At 40.5% G+C, this 15,281-nt stretch overlaps 1 protein-coding gene across 1 annotated transcript in view; it reads right to left on the reverse strand.

Moving 5' to 3' along the window:
* The window catches only part of CHST9 (carbohydrate sulfotransferase 9), a 261,701-nt gene that overhangs the window by 194,535 nt on the left and 51,885 nt on the right, over positions 1–15,281 (reverse strand). The window lies entirely within an intron of this gene.

The following is a 15,281-nucleotide window of genomic DNA, read 5'->3' on the forward strand; positions in this document are numbered from 1 at the left end:
AGTTAAGGCTTAGGTAATTATTCTGAATTTGAAATTTAGATCATTTCCCTCCCTCCTTGATGTAATTACCCATTAGACTTACTACTGCACATTTTTCATGTCAAGCTTCAAAAACTCCAAAATGAAGAGGTGAGGCTGAAAGACAGAAGGGGGAAAGGCGAATTTGACGCACATGGAAGCAAAAGAGTATAGGAAAACATCAGCGTTTATTGCACAATCGATCTCTGAAAATGCATGGGGTGCCAAGGCTATTATTATTATAGAATAACTTTATTTGGTTACTTGGAAATAGATATGAACCCAATACATCTCCAGTTTGATGACTCAAGGGAAAAAGTGCTGAAAGAAATGAGTTGTAAGTGAATGAAAATACCAGCATTTTAGAGCTGAAAGGAAACTCAAATGAGCTTTATCATGATGTCCTCACATATTAGGTCAGGAGACGCATGTAGGTGGGCCTCGGGCCATTCCCTTGCTCAGTGGGCATTCCCTTGCTGCTGATCAATGACTATTTCTCTCTAAAGTATGCATCTATTTGGAAATAACACACAAATCATTAAAGGTCTTCCATTACTCATGTTTCCTGGAATCTCTGACCTGGCGATTCTGCCAGTTGCTGAGCATGCCTCTTCCAGTCACACATTCTGGAACTGGCTGAACAACCACAGGACTGGGCTCAGGGTGACCCCCTCACCGTGAGATGGATCTGAGCTAAACACTCCACTGGTCACCAGACCCCCGTAAGCCCCTCCTCTGACGTTCGGGGTCTCCCGAAATCAGTGTTGAGTCAGGGTCAGTGTCCAGGAATGCTGAAAGCCTGGTTATTTCCTTTTCCCCCAATGCACAATCACCCTGGAAAAAGGCCATAGTATTCTGTAGCACTCCAGGGAGTTTTTTGGAATTATACGTTGTTTTTTTTTAATAGAAATTTACCTTTGTAGAGAAAAGGTCCATAATACCCTGAAGATAGAATATTGTGTCCTGGGCTTAGTTAAATTCTACAGAAAGAGAACAAACAGAGGGAAGAAGCCTGGGGAGGGCCAAGAGGTAATGGGCAGAAATGTCAAAAACAAGGGAAGATTTATGTATCTACCCAGGACACCCGATTAGTTCTCAGAATCGGTGAGCAGCTTGCTCCATAGCAGGCATAAATACTGTGGCAATAGAATAGGCCATTTTTATGCACTGACATCAAGAATGCGGTCCATTAGGATCTGACAAGATGGCCAGAGTCCGGCAATAAGGCTAGTCTGCAAACTGCCACCACCACAGAAAACCTCAGATCCAAGCATTTCATGCTGAGCCCGACAGATGAAAGAAATACTATCCTATCAGATTTTACAAACCCAGCTCTCTGGAATCTTCTCTCCTCTCTACAGTCCCTGGCCATCAATGATGCAGATGAATATTTGGAGACTACAAATGCTGATAGCTGTATGTCTTTATGAAGTTATATGAGCCTTACAAGGGAGCTTTCTGGAAGTAATGGCAGCACAATTGTTTGAAGTTAATATAATGACTCACATAATAGGGCTATTCTCTGTGCACACAAAAAATATAACAACTCAAAGGGTCCCTAAAGTCAAAACTGAATAAATGAATATTTAAGAATTCCAGATGCTAAAAATACACCTGAGATCTCATTTTCCTCCTAATCAGAAATTGCTTCAGGGAAGAAGGCTCTCTGCCTTCTGGAATCCAACATCAGCCAACTTAACTTGGCATCTTGGCAGAAATCAAGGGTAACCTGATTCTTGCCAAGTTTAAACAGAGAGCAGAAAATTTCAACATAAAGAGATACAGAGGAGGAGAGCTGCCTAACTGTTGCTGTGAATTAAAAAGACTTACACTATTTAAAATTCAATGGGTTGTGCCATAGTAGAATTTGAATGTGTTAAGATTTTTCCAAATGCGCACGTGCCATTACAAGATCAGTCTAATATATGTGAAACATTTCAGAAGAATGAGAGAAAGAATTAAAACCTATTAAATTTTCCGATGACCACTAGTTTTCCATTTAGAAACACCACCATTCTCCCATCTGTTCAAGGCTTTTCATAACTCTTTACAGTTCTTCCAAAAACACAGCATCTTGCTTTCTGGATATGGGATTTCAGGTCCCAGTGATGTGTTTTTCCTTCACTATAGTTTACCAGACACACCTTTAATCCAAAGCAAACTGGGAGTCTCTACCTAATTTTTTGCCAGTGGTGCAGTGAATGGACTTTTGATTTCTGTTGATTATTGAATCGCTTCTGGGGATGGATCAAAATGCAGGCACTGACCCTTCATGTCGATCATAAAATTCTGAGTCCAAAATTTGGAGGCAATATCATTGTTTACAGTGTATTTCTGGCAGCTGATCACAAGCAGCCTGGCTGCTTTATGGATTTGTCTCTCTCCTGAGCAAACTTAAAAGAAAGCTTAGCAAAACCTACATTGGTTTATTGAGTGTGTGAACGCTGTCTGCTATTCTTGTTTTCTTCTGCTACTAGACAGTCTTTGGCCTTATGCCTGTGAAGCGAATTTTAAAACTGAGAATTTTTTTGGTGTTAGTAAATGTGTCTGTCTTAGCCAATTAGTATGTAGTGGGTCATACAGACAATGCTGCAATAACTTATGAGAAAAATCATTGTAATTTTAAGTAGACTGCATATTATATAAGAACTGTAAAATTGTGTGAGCCTCATTTATAGGAACAAATAATTCATAATAAATTGGTCATAAAAGTAATTTGAAAGCTACTCATAGGACCATGAAATATGTAAATGTTATGTCTAATGTTTTTCATCAGCAAACAACTATTAATTGTGACTTTATCCATACAGGACATGATAATTCCATGTTTATCATTGTGATGTTTTTATTAAGAGTAGATTCAGGCATTTCCACAAGTTCTGTGCTCAGTGTACAGCCACCACATGGGAAGCTGGACATTTTGCCTCCATATTGCTTCTTCTGTGAATATATATGAACTGTTTTTTATGTCAATTTCTAGCCTTCCCAGTTTTTGAAAAATGAATGAGAAAAGTTCTCTCCCTGTCAAGATTCTTTACTAAACATGTAGCTAGCAGCCACTCACATAAAGTTAAATGTCATTTGAAAAGAAGAAAAGGCATCTGCACAGGATATATTTTGTTCTTTCTCTGAGATGGGTCCAAACTCACAGGAAACCTCCTGAGATGACAGCTATTGATGTCACTGATGTCACCTCTGCCCTATTTTCTTCTTTAGTGGTTTTAAAAAATCACTAATGCTGTGGACCATGCAGATGGACCACCCAAAGGAGTTTGAAATATTCTGGAAAGCAAAGAAATTTCAGAAGGGTAAAATTGAGAATAGTAAGAGAAGGGGGTTTCTGAGTAAAAGAACAGAAGCTTAATAACTGACCTGTAAAGCAGAATTTTTTATTATAGAGAAGAGCCAGAAAATCAAATTACACTAAAATTTAATAACATGCTCATGAACATACCACATGGTAAAGAAGTTTTGCAATAGCACTTCACCATGAGAGTGCGAATCATATACCTTCCGAGAACTCAGACGGTGGATCTGCAGGCACATGGATGGGAAACCTCATTGTTGTGGTTATACAAGTCAGAGGCTGACATGGATGCACCCAAGAGAAAAGGCATAGACCTGTATTTCTTTCCAAGTTTTCTAACTCTGTATTTTCAATTCCATTAACAAAATCCTACCTATTGTGGCCACCAGAAGCACACGAGAGGCACGGGGTGAACTGGCCTCTTCGTGCCCCCATCACGAAGCCTGTGCCTGGAGGACTGGGGGCGCTGAGAATGGTACTAACACACACTCCCCCCTTGCCACCCCGAGTGCACTGATGGGAAGCACAGGAGTGCGCGGGAGTGGCCGCTCACACAGCTGAGACTTGGGAAATGCCTCGAGAGGCACCTGTAGAGTCCTAGACTTCGAGGAACTGGAGGAAATTTAGAACAGCTGGAGGGTATGTGGCAGGAGGGAGCCTGGAGAGGTAAGCAGAGCTCGCATCATGGAGGACCCGCAAATTATGGCATTTCCGTGTGTCGTGAGGGCCACCGGGGCTGGTGGAGGGGGGGAAGAGCTTCAAAGAAGAGGGAAGAGGAAAATGGAGGTGTCACAAGTTCTTCACTGTCTCAGAGTGAAACAGGTGAAACTTTGGGGGAAAATGGTGAGTTCAGTGTCATAGTTAATGAGGTTAAGGGATCGGTGGGCACTGAAACCCAGGTGCCCGGGAAGCAGGTGTCTCACAGAGAACTGTGAGGGATTAGGTTTCTGTGGACAGGATCACGCCAGGAAAACAGGCAGAACGCGAAGGAAAGGGAGCCAGGGGCAGAGCCTTGGGGACCGTCAACACCAATGGGATGGAAAGGGGACAGCGGAGCCTGAGAGGGAGCCGAGAATGTGGCCAGATGGGAGCTGGAACACTGAACATCTGTCCTCGCGGCATCGAGGGAGGTGGCGGTCAGGAGGTCTTGGGGTCTAACTCCCAGAGGACTGCAGTGAGGATGGAAGGACAGACTGGACTTTATGGTGGGAGTAGGACTGGTGGTTGAGGGGGGCCGAGTGCAGAAAGTTGGGGGGTGCTGAGTAGAGAGTAATAAAATGGGGAAAGTGGAGATGGCAATTATACAAAATTCTTACAAGAAGTGAAAATGGATGAAAAGGGAAAATGTGGTTGAAAGAATTGGATGTTTCAGTTGTGCTTTATTTTTACATCAGTGAGACTGAACCAAACACAGATGCAGATACAAGGAAATGGTAGATAAAGAGGTGTAGATATAGGAGAAGAGGAAAAAAACAGAGGCTGGGCACGATCCTTGAGGAGGTAGCATCTGCTGGGAGACAGTGAGTGGGAACCTGAGGTGGTGGAGGAGGCAGGCGAGCGGGAAGGGGAAGCAGCAGCTGAGAGAAGAGCCCGGGATGGGGCAGAAGCAGGCAAGCCTGTGTTCTGTAAGCAGCAAGCTCCGTTCTTTGATGCTGTCTGTCTCCTGGGACACGGGAGGAGAGGGGATCTGCTGAGATCCATGGGGAGCAGAAGTGCTTAGAAGGCTGAGCAGAAAATAACATCTCAGAGACTGTCTATCTGGAAAATAGGAGAGAAAAAACTCTGTAGGGTACATAGGATTGCCAGTCAACATTAAGAGCTTGTCATTTTATCCTGTACTGATCTGTCTCATGGAATTTTCTATCACTGACTACAGTTGGCCAGATATAAAAAAAGACAGCCAGACTGATCTTGAGGAATGACACCATGAATGGCAGCATTTTGTGAAACAGTGAGTTTACGAGGCTTCTTCATAACCTGAGCAAAACACTCCCACAAGAATAATCCAGATTCATTTTGTGACCCCAAGAAGAGTATATTTTTTCCCCAACACTCAGAGCCTAGGAAAGTTGCAGGGACTGGCCAGTGCAGAAAGCTACTCCTACTGTTGGGTAGCTATACCTCCATTAATATTCCAGTCATTAATTAAATGATTTCTGGGATATATGTACATCCTTAGGTGACTATTTAATATGATTAGTCCCCCAAAAGTTGTTTAATTCTTCCAAAGAGGCAAAATGAAATATCTAGAGCTGTAAATTCACATATAGACCAAGAAGGTTATGAGGACACCAAAGATTGATACATTTTGAGTCCTGGATAAACAGTGGGCTGCTGTTGCTGCAATTTCTTTCCCATTTCTTTCCATTGAATTCTTAATTGGGGTCTCCTATGTTCCAGGTACTGTGTGGGCTGCCAGTTGGGGTGACAGTCATGAAAATAACCATTTACAATCCAGGCTGACTGGATTAAAAGGTTGAGAGTAAAGAGGAGACTAGTGACTAATTTTGTCTGTTGGATTAGCACAAAAATGTCTACTTTCAATCTCTATGTAAAACTCAAAATAACTCTTGGTAATCTGTGACTCTAAGAAAAAAAAACAGAGAAAACAGTTAATTAAACTAAGGCTCATGTTTTATGTAAAAACAATTCATGTTTTCAAGTTCTATACCTCTTCCACCTGTGATGAACTGGCTACTATGGAACTTCCCATCAAACCTCTCAGCTGCTTGATCTACTCTTAAAAGCTACACCTGAAAAGAAAACCGCAGAGTACCGTTGTTCCCAAAGACACTGGTTCTGTACTGCTGCACTTTGTTTTGATATCCGGGGCAGTTCCAACAGTTAAGCTCTCTGCACACACAGACTTCTCAGCTGAGAACAGAAACCACACCCCTGCTCCTGGTGATGCATCTGAAGTCGCCAGGCTTCTCAGCTGGGTTTGGAAGGCTACATTCAAGCCCACTAGGAAACAAACCGGTAACTCGGAGGTGTGCTGAAACCTCTTGTATCTCAAGGGCAAGGACGGGAGGAGGTAAGGAAGCCAGGAGGAGGGGAAGAGGACTGTGTAGTTATCTGGAATCATGGTTTAGTAGCAGTCCTGTTACTTCTGGCTGTGCAAATGTATGCCTCTTAGTTGCTCCTTTGCAAGAAGAGAAGGCAAGGGCTACATGATGCTTCAGCATTTAAAAGAATTTATTTTTATTAGGAAAATGAGAGCATTTGGACCAAATCAATACTCACTAAGAGGAGTTAACCTGCCCACTGCCATGAATTATTTAGTGAGTGAGGTCTTTACACTCATACTCAAAGTCCACACTAATAACCCAGTAATTATTTTAATCGATTCTCAATGAAGTGCTAACTACTCTGTAGGCATACTGATAAAGCAAGAGGCCCTGTGAGAGCAGGAGCTGCGCTCTGGATTTCCATCTTTCCATACATGATTCTGAAAGGAAATCTGTGCACACAAATGAATATTTTTGTATCCATGTCACTAGGATTATCATTAAATAGTAGCACTGTTTTAAGAAGTCTTAATTTTGATTTGCATGAGGAGAAGACAAGATACAGCATGGAATCGTGGAATCTTGAAGTCAATGTTATTTTGGAGAACATGCAATTTGACTCCTTACACCTTACAGAAACCCTCAACATGTAAATAAAGCTATTATTCAAGAATGTTCTTAGCAGGATTATGTGTGAAAACAAAAAATTAGAAGCAACTTCAATGGACATTGACTGGAGAATGTTCAAATAAATTGCAGCATATTCACTTAGTGAAATATTATATTGCAGTTAGGTGAATGCATTAGAGCTACATAAATCAGTTTACATCAATCTCAAAAACCTAATGTTGAATGAAGAAGCAAGTTGCAAAGGGTATATACACATAGATACCTTTATAGAAGGCTATGAATAAGAAAAAGGGAATATACACAAGGGTTAAAAAAATTATAGACATGCACAGGAATGTGGTAATAAACATCAGAATTAGGATGGTTGCCGGAGGAGAGAAGGGAAGGAGGTGTGGAAATCAGAGAAGGAAAAAAACAGAATCTGGAAAGATTAACAAACATGTTCAAGGACACAGAACAGGTGAGAAGTTAACAGCCAGAGCTCAGGGCTTTCTCCTACAAAATACTACCTTCAAAATGCACAGCTTCTGAGACTGTCTTTGTTTATTTGTTACTTCTTCTTCAGACAGAAAATGATAGCTATTGGGAACTTAACATTATAAGGGATCTTGAAAGATCATTTTATGCAATTCAACATTCAATTTTTGACTTTTCTTGACAACATGGCTTCTAAATGATGACCCAGCTTTTATTAAAAACAAACATAGCAAAAGGAAAACTAACCCTTCAGGGTAACACATCCCTAGTGTCAGGATATCCCTGGAGAATATTCCCTCCACACCAAACACTGAAACTTCTGAAAAATCTAGAGTTAAGTACCAGCCTCATTTGCCTTCCTTCAGTTATTTGAACTTTACTTTCAGTGTGTGTTGACTCATTCAACAAAGACTGACTGAGCATCTACTTTGTGCTGGGCTGAAGCAATAGCATATGTTTACATGTGCTCAAAACATATTTTGAGAACAAATGCCGTTAACTCATTACAATATTTTTAAAAATCTCTGTTGATTAGATTGACTCTGTACCAAAGTTTGGCCATTGAACATTATTCAATTTCAGAAGATTTTATGCAACTTGAAATTTATTAGTCCTTCATTTCTAGTAACATGATTTCTGGGGTATGGGGCAAAAGCAGGGCACAGCACCCAAAATACAGGAGACTCAGGACTGGGCAGACAGCCAAGACAGAGTTCACAGGGAGAAGCAAGTTACAGGCAGCTGGGTGACAAAGAATAAATAATGATTTTGGGGGGCCTTGGGAGTATATAGCATAGTAAGTACTGAAACCAGTAAAGGGCCTGAAACTTGGGGTGGGTGGGGCTAGCTGGAGGTCTAGTGGAGACCAACGTGTAAGTTCCCTGCCCTTGGGAAGCTTATCTTTTATTGAGAGAGGTAAAGCACATACAAATAAAGACAAAGAATTATTACTGACTGGAGAAAGTGCCATGATGTAAATTTTAAGAAATGATAAAACAGGTGCTAGGAAAGAAAACCTCAGAGGGTATCCACTTTGCATAGGATGTTCAGGAAAGGTGAAATTTAAGCTGTGTCCTGAAGGATAAGGAAAAGCTACCAATACAAGCAGCCAGGGAAACCTTGTTACAGGAAGAGAGGACAGCCCTGAGGTGGGAAAAATCACATAAAGGGAAGATGGGCTGTGGCAGCATCTGGAGGTGGGCAGACGGAGCATGTGTTCATTTGATTAAAAAATGATTGCCATGCTCATCAAAATCAGAGGAGGTAGTTCAAGTGAGTGACTCTGTAAAGAAGAGCAAGGTTATTTTACTGAGTATATGATTGACAGTAAGCATCAAGTCCTTCCATGTCACCAGTGGTTTTGCTCCAGGTCAGGTGTATAAAGATCCCCTGGGAGAAAACAGAATTTCAATAGAGCAACATCACAATCATGATGAACAGCCTGACTCAGGAAGAAAATGATACCCTTCCTCATCAGAGAGGCTTAGGAGAAAAGAATTGTACCAATCCAGTCTACAAGCAAAACTTTACAGGCCACAAGTTTTTTAGTTTGGAAAAAAGCAAGATAAAAATCTAAGAAACCGAAGTGTGGAGGCCAGTTTGCTTGTGAGGTCCAGAGAGTATCAACTGCCTGAGAAAAAGCAATGAGGTGGCTTCACTCTGCCTGAAATCAGAACAAACAAAGGTAGCTACTACCTTTCACTGTCATACAAACACAGGAGGGTTAAAATTTAACCTGGCCCTACTGATGCTTATTGTGTTCGTGCAAAAGAAAAAATTCAAAATAGCCTTCTCTTTGGGCTATCTTGCCACTGACAACAGCAGGTAGGATTTGAATAGAACCCTGGCCTACAGGAAATCCACATCACTGACCCGAAATAACATACTTTTCAGGCAAAGACAGGATTTGGGATCAGAGTCCTGCAGAAGCTGGAATGGTAGCATGGAGGTTTGAGAAGACAGGATGATTCCTACACGATTTCTTCCTATTCTATCTATGATAATTCATATCCCAAACTAAGTCCAGATATCAGTACTTATTTGGTGTATATCGTAAAGTAGTAGAAATCAGAAAAATATCTGTTAGAGGAATGAAAGAAAACTCAAAAATGTTTCTGAGTTTATGATAAACATGTAAAAACAAGATCAATTAATAGCTAAAACATTCTTGGTTCTGAATAAGAATGCTCAGAAGTTGTTCAGATAAATTTTCATAATGTAGGATAAATCTGGAGAACAACGTTCATTTGGAATTGTTGAGATTCAAGTTGATTCTGGAAAATCTCAGAAAAAAAGTAAACTATTTAGTGGAATATATATTGGTTGTCACTGCTTTGTGTATTTAAAAATATGTGAATATCATCCTCCACTCCTTAACAGATTTTTATCAGATATGTGTGTTTCCATCATGGGTTTTATATAAGGATAGATTATATCATATTTTAAAAGGAATACAGAGGAAGTGTGTTATGGTTCAGAGGACAGTGACCTGCATCATCTTTTCCAAAAAATGGTTAAAAAATCTGGGTTTCACTTGCCATGAAGTTATCAGGCCATGCTCTGCAAGAATACTGAGGCCGGGGTACAGCCAGGCTGAGTTTGCAGAAGGTAAAGAGATGAGCTCTGGCTGCAAAGCTGAGTAGGTGGCTTGGGGAATGGCAGATTATTTGTCCCTAGAAATACTCAAACACAGTCTGTGTAGTCATTTGGATGGATGTTGGAAAGCCAATGGAAGCATTATTCATCTGCACATACAACATTGAACACCTACCAAGTCTATGTGCCATGCTGTGTCGCTAAGGTGAGTGACACAGACAAGGTCTCGGTCCTCGTGGGCCTTGTAACACAGTGAGCCATACAGACAATAAGTCACCCAATGATTGCACAAGGCGACAGTTGGTTATGCTCATTTCTCTGATGGAAATAAGTAAGATGGGGGTGGGAGGCGGGCCGACTGGCCAGGGCTTATCAAAGAAGGTGACGTGGGAGCTCAGCACTGACAGCTGAGAGCTGGGAGAAGAGCATCCAGCTTCTGAAGCCAGGAGAGTGCTCAGGAGGCACAGGGCTCGGTTTGGCGGAGGAAGAGAAGAGAAGACAGGAACAGAGGGTGAAGCTATGGGGCTGACAGCAGCCACACTCGCACAGCTTTAAGGGCCCCAGGCAGAAGCTATCATTGAGAGGAATAAGGTATCACTAAAAAGTATTACATAGGAGTGATGTAATTGGATTTATATTTTTAAAAAAATAGGTGGTGTACAGGATATCTTTAAAGTCTCTGTAAAGTGGGATTCTGACTGTGCCACGCAAAGGTCTTACCCCATCTTATTGCATGCATATCAGAGCGACCGTGTACCATTCATTTCTGCATGTGGTCTATTTAGCAGAAAGATTCTACCTGGAGAAAGGGTGCCAAACTGCAAATATCAACAGCAGCTGGGGGAAGAAACAACAGCTATTCCTGTTCTTCACCCTGAACCGGCCCTCATCACGAAGGCGCCTTCCCACAGGTGCGCCTGTCCCGCTCTGCTTCGGTGCCCGGGTCCGCTAACGGTGCCTGCCGCCTCCACACTCCCAGGGTGTCTATTCCATCACTGCCACCTGATTAGGCTCCTTCTCCTGGTCCTAACTTGTTATTTTGCCTCATAATGGAGGGCCTGTCTCCTTTCTGTCACACTGGACTGTCCTTTTACAGCAACGCCTTGGCCTGGACTCAAGGCCATTTTCTCCCTTACAATCCATGAGACTACAGTCTCCTTGGGAAGAGGGATTATACCTGGTTTTTGGCTCTATCTGGTATTCACCACAGTTTGGCACCTCTGATGTTAAGTCTTTCAAAACCACTATTGGCTGAACGGGTCCCCTGACCTTGGAGGTGGCCTGTAGAGATACAGGATCCTCCCAGACGCCGACTCTCCCCCTGTCCTCATCCTGTCCTCGTCCATCTACTGCCCTGGGGACACCGTGGCTGTGCACCAGTCAGAGCCTCCCAACTACCCGAACTCAGGCTGGAACTGAGCCTTGCTTTTAGTTTTATCTCCTCTCTCTCTCTCTCTCTCACACACACACACACACACACACACACAAACATACACACACGCGTGCACCCACAAGCTGTGGCTTGTTTTCTGGAATTCTTGCTGAGTGTTAAGTGAGGTCACTCCGCTTACACAAGTCTTTAGGTGCCCTGCATCCTTCCCAGGGAAATAATGACACTTGCCATTCCTGTGCTGCTTCTTGCCAGGCACCCTGATGACAGCTTTGCAGGTGTTGTCCCTTTAATCCTCCCTGTGGGAAACATTATTGTCCCCACTTTGCAGATGAGGAAATTGAGGCTTCTGGATGCCAAAGTTGATTTGCTCACAAATTACTTGTCAAGGTCACACAGCTGACAAGTATATCTGAGATTTTCAAGATTCTCCTAAATACAAAACTTTTAACAACTAAGAAAAAAAAAGATATAAAACAAAATGTACAATAATACATCTACATACTGCAAATTAGCACAAAGAAATGCATAATTTAATTGATGGTATCAAGAAGTGGATGTTATCAGGAAACTTTCTGTTGTACAATTGGATAGATTTTGTCGCTCTGTGACACATTTTTCCTCTTCACCTCCAAAAAGTCTTGTCTACTTGTAATCTTTACTAGCCTTCCCAAGCCTATCTCAGATTTTTTTTTGTAATTCTAAAGAATTTTACTTTTTAGTAAAAGGACCTAGGGACACTTGGTAGGCTTAAAAGATGTCTTAGAAAACATCAGATCTTACTAGGTTTTAAATCAAATAAAAGGTCTGTAAAGAACCTAACGAGTTCTCACATACAACTGAAATGCATATGACATCAAAACCATTTAGAATTTTAAAATCTGCTCTACTTATGTAGAGTCTCAGGCCCAAAACCAACTAATCTTCCAAAGGTCTTTGATGGACAGTTCCATGTTCTTTGATGGACACTTCTAAAATGTCCAAAAGACAAATTTTCCATTTTTAACTAAACATCAAAGCACCCATTCACATATTTTCTGACTTGAAAAGAGATTGCCCTTAAAAATGCCAGATGTTATTTGAAACACATATAAAATATATAGGTACCTCCTACACTGCTGATGGGAACGTAAACTAGTTCAACCATGTGGAAAGCAGTATGGAGGTTCCTCAAAAAGCTCAAAATAGAAATACCACATGACCCAGGAATTCTACTCCTAGGAATTTACCCTAAGAATACAGTTTCCGAGTCTCAATAAGACATATGCAACCCTATGTTTATCGTAGCACTATTTAGAATAGCCAAGAAATGGAAGCAACTTAAGTGTCCATCAGTAGATGAATGGATAAAGAAGATGTGGTACATATACACAGTGGAATATTATTCAGTCATAAGAAGAAAACAAATTCTACCATTTGCAACAACATGGATGGAGCTGGAGGGTATTATGCTCAGTGAAATAAGCCAGGCAGAGACATACAAGTACCAAATCATTTCACTCATGTGTGGAATATAAGAACAAAGCAAAAACTGAAGGAACAAAACAGCAGCAGACTCACAGAACCCAAGAATGGACTAACAGTTGCCAAAGGGAAAGGGACTGGAGAGGATGGGTGGGAAGGGAGGGATAAGGGGGAATAAGGGGCATTACGATCAGTACACATAATGTAGCAGGGGGGTGGGCACGGGGAAGGCAGTATAACACAGAGAAGACAAGTAGTGATTCTATAGCCTTTTACTATGCTGATGGACAGTGATTATAATGGGGTATGTGGTAGGGATTTGATAATGGGGGAATCTAGTAGCCACAATGTTGCCCATGTAATTGTATATTAATGATATCAAAATAAAATAAAATAAAATAAAATAAAATAAAATAAAATAAAATAAAATAAAATAAAATAAAATAAAATAGAATAAAATAAAATAAAATAAAAATAAAATAAATGTATAAGTACCTGTTTGCCTAGAAAACTACAGAATTACAACCCTGGGCACTATTGTGGCATAAGGTATAACTCCAGATGGCAGTCTTATTGAAGAACAAAACTTTTCTTCAGTAAAATAGTTATCTAAAGGAATCCTGGTTTTAACATTCAGACTCACTGTCATGAGTAGATTGTGAACTATTATATAATTCATTTAAGATATTCTGAGAATCAGAGAAAGTACTTCAAGCAAATCACAAATAAAAATTAAGAGAATAAATGTTACACATTTTACCAGCCCAACTTAACTGGGGAAAATAATTTCTCAACTTGGAGCTAGCATGAACTCAATTAAGAATCCAACTTTCCACATCTCTGAACCTGTGATTAGCTTAGGTTTATCAAGTCAGTGACTTTAAAACATCTATACTAATAGGATGGCATTTATTATATGTGAATCTTACCCACTTATTTGGTTAGGAGGCTCTCTGAGGGCTCTTGGGGTGTAGGAGACCTGAGTGTGGGTCACACTTTTGCAACTTTCAGCTCTGCACCTTTGGGCAAGTCATTGAAGGTGCTGGTCTCAGCTGCTGCACCTGTACTCTGGGGTGTCTCCCTACTCTCCCCACAGAAGCAACGCGTAGGGCAGAGGCAGGGACTCTGGGGAGGAGGCACAACCTGGCTTTCAATCCTGGCTTTCCCTGCGTACCAGGCCACGCATGAGGCCTTGGGTTAAGCCCCTTATCTGCCAGAGCCTCAGATTTCCCATCTGTAAACAGAATATCACACCTAGTAAGGTATTCTTAGGATTGAAGAAAAAAATACATATATTTACATTTGGCACTTATTAAGCTTTCAATAAATGGTAGCTTTTGGTGCTTGTGGACACATTCTGTACACTACATTATATAGGTAAGGTATTAATATGGCTTGGTTATTTCTTCAGATATCATGTGGTTTCTCGCAGACTAAATCATAACATTTCTCCCATAGTCTGTACTTACAACTAATTTTTTTTATGTATTGAAGCCTCATTGTGACCCTTTTCTTGGGAAATTTGTTAATGAGACTATGATACTAGCAAACCTCCCAAAAATGAGTAATGCCATCTGTTTGATTCTTCCTTCTTTGCTACAGTCCAGTATGTAGTCTGCAGTGAGTTTTCAATCTGTTCATTCATTGTTTTACCCACTCATTCAATAAAAACCTACTGAAGATTTGCTTTGTGAGAAGATCTAAGCTAGGAGTTACACTGCAGGAGGAATTAGCCTGTATGTTTTATCATGGATAGTTTCATTAAAAATTATAAGTTGTATCTAAATTATTGCTGTGATACAGAAAACTTAGAAAATATTATAGCATCTGTAAATTGCAATGGGAATTAAGAATAAGTTTTGACAATGTCATATGTTCTCTAGAAAATAATTATATGCAATTTTTTTTCACAAGTTGCTATGTAAATTAAATACATACAAATGCATGTGAGGATAAACCAAGGAAAGGGATTCAAAAATGAAAAGAAGTTTTAAAATGATACTTGTGACTCAGTACTGAGTTATCTTTCAGAATAGATTCTTAAGGGCTTTATATATAGAATAATTTAGAAATGGCTCACAATTGGAAACCATTAAGAAATTGTTCTTGGTTTTAATTTATTTTTCTTAAGCCATAAGTCTTTGTGTATTTCTACTAATAGAAAACAACTCAATTTCACAACATATATATATATATATTTTTTTTCTATGATGATATAAAACATGTCCTTTAATCATTCTAACATAACGCATTTCCTATTATCCTAAATATAATCCATTTTAACAGGAACTGAGTGTTTGCAATGAGCAGCAATTATGAACTGAATGATGAGAGAACAAGGTCAGTATAGCAGCGATCAGCAAACTACTCTTTGTGGACCAAATCCGGCCCA

The sequence above is a fragment of the Manis javanica genome, chromosome 9 (assembly GCF_040802235.1).
Source record: "Manis javanica isolate MJ-LG chromosome 9, MJ_LKY, whole genome shotgun sequence".
In the NCBI taxonomy this organism is placed as follows: domain Eukaryota; kingdom Metazoa; phylum Chordata; class Mammalia; order Pholidota; family Manidae; genus Manis; species Manis javanica.